Source organism: Pygoscelis adeliae, unplaced genomic scaffold (assembly GCF_000699105.1).
Source record: "Pygoscelis adeliae isolate BGI_AS28 unplaced genomic scaffold, ASM69910v1 Scaffold131, whole genome shotgun sequence".
NCBI lineage: Eukaryota > Metazoa > Chordata > Aves > Sphenisciformes > Spheniscidae > Pygoscelis > Pygoscelis adeliae.
This window is the reverse complement of record NW_008824058.1, coordinates 155,885-158,215: the sequence shown is the minus strand read 5'-3', so window position 1 is coordinate 158,215 and position 2,331 is coordinate 155,885. Positions and strand designations below refer to the sequence as shown.

Below are 2,331 nucleotides of genomic sequence, written 5' to 3'. Positions count from 1 at the left end.
GAGAGATAGTATAAATATAAGAACTCCTGTAAGTTGCTAGCTTTTTTTTCTCCTGGTGAACTTTTCATATAAAATAAGGCATTTTTATTTGTGCCATGAGTCTAAATCAAAAGTTACCAGACTTATTTCACTGAATAAGCATGTGTATTTTAAGAAAAACACACAGTAGAAGTATTATTAAAAATACTACTTGTTGAGAAGTAGTTTCTCAAATACTTAAAAATTGCAGTCAAGCAAGTGATGTCTAAGCATAGTGGTAGCAGAGTCAAAAGACTGTATGACTCAATCTGCCAGAATTGCAGTTGACAGTGAGTCAGGATCAGAGTATAAATAAGACGGTGAAGAAATCTTTTCAGAGTCCCTTTATTATTACAAAAGCAAGGAGACTAAGCACAGTTAACTAACAGGGAAAGTCCTGAGAAACCGGTTCCTGTCCTGGAGTCTCCTTCAGCTACAGAGGCAACACCCTTGCTCAGACCTATCACTGGAAACGTGAGGAGGCCAAGTACTAAGCATAAGTCAAACAACTGCTATAAGATCTCACGCCCAGTCTTTGTAAAACAGAATGCCAAGTACACAAGCAAGACACACTTTTCCAAATTCTATTTTAATCAATTTAGAAAACTGATGTGTTAAACAGCACTTCCGATCCAAAAGTTATGTTAAACAGTGACTTCCCAAATACTCACTTGGAAAGCCAGCATAAAAGCTGTTACCTACTTCCCCAGAAAGATGCAGTATCCTTGGTTCCTCTCAGTCAGTTAAAGTGAATCTTAAAAAGCCAAAGGAAATACAAAAGCAAAAGTCACGGAGAAACACACAAAATATCTGGAAGAAACACTGTGCTCATTTTAACTAACTCATTAATTCCTTATCACTGAGAATTTTTATATGAGGCAATTTCTATGTACTGGATAAAGTCTCTAGACTTTGCTAGCTAGCAGAACAAAATATACTACTTTCCTGAAGTGAAATTCTGGAATTTTATCGTATAGTATATCATATAGAACTGCCTACCCTTTACACAAACTGCAAACAACCACTCTGCAGAGAACAGTACCAAAAGACTTCATTGCTTTTATTCTTTACAGCCCAATTTATCACACATAATTTACACGCCTGCAAAAGAAAATTTATTTTTTTCTGCAAATACAGAAAAATTAACTACTTACACTGATATGGTACAAAGAAGTATCTACTACTATACTGAATATGAGGGCTATGAACTTTTCCTTCAAAACAATAGTAGAAATCACAAAAGCTATTTCCTTCAGAGAATTTATCAAGGCAAAATATTATTAAACATTTTAAATTTTTAATTCAGGACTCCTAAATACATACTTTTCTTCAATTAAACATTTTCTATCCACAGTTAAAGAATACCTCATTAATTTTTAGTAATCTGTGAACTTCAGTCAGCTAAACTGCTACTCAGTGGAAACAGGCCACTGAAAAATACTGTATATACTGTAGACTTTAAATGTTATATTACGCCCTTTAAGTTTTATAATTATTCCTAAGGATAATAATAGAAATCCCTTTCATAAGGGCTTATGATTCAAGTCTGTATCTACAGATTTAAGTGTGTAGCATTTGCAAACACATGCATTATTTCACGCTACAAAAAGTTTACCATCTTTAGTATATATAGAGAGATCAATATAGACTATAATAAAGTACATTTTTTAGACACTATGAATAATTGAACTTAGGTGAGGCGAACAGGCAGTCCTTGTATAAAAACCTATGGGTTTGTTGTACTTTGGTATTCATTGTTGTAAGTATGGCCACAGTGAATTTACTGTACATAGGGATGGCATAAGGGAAATTAGAAACACACCATAATGGTATTATTACAGTAATCACCTGTACAAGGGAAGGTATTTCTAAGCTTTAATGCACTGCATTCAAAACTCAGGGTTGAAACTTGTATTTTACTTATGTTTCCTGACAAAAACATCCAGAACTCTCCAATTTCTAAAAAAAATTGCTGTCATGTTGTGTGTAATAATAGAGCATTAAATGAAGTCTTTACTATCTAATGTATTTTATAAATAAGCACAGTTAAGAACCACCTATAAGCAATCTGCACTTGTGTCACAAATGGGAAGATTACCTTGGTAAATCAATACTTTTTTTAATGCAGAAATGTAAATTTAGCTATACTTGCAAGCTTTTAACCAGCATAAGCCATTTGTTTGAATTGGTAATACAGCATCAAATAACAACTGGGAGAACAGTAATAAACTGCCCTTTTAAGGCTTCTCACCTTCCCCCCCGCTCTTTTTGTTTCAGTTTGCAGGGTCTTGGGGGGGGGGGGGGGCGGGGGGG

At 34.4% G+C, this 2,331-nt stretch overlaps 1 protein-coding gene across 1 annotated transcript in view; it reads right to left on the bottom strand.

Annotated features, from left to right (window-relative positions):
* Positions 1-2,331, bottom strand: part of BAZ2B (bromodomain adjacent to zinc finger domain, 2B) — a 131,932-nt gene that overhangs the window by 92,478 nt on the left and 37,123 nt on the right. The window lies entirely within an intron of this gene.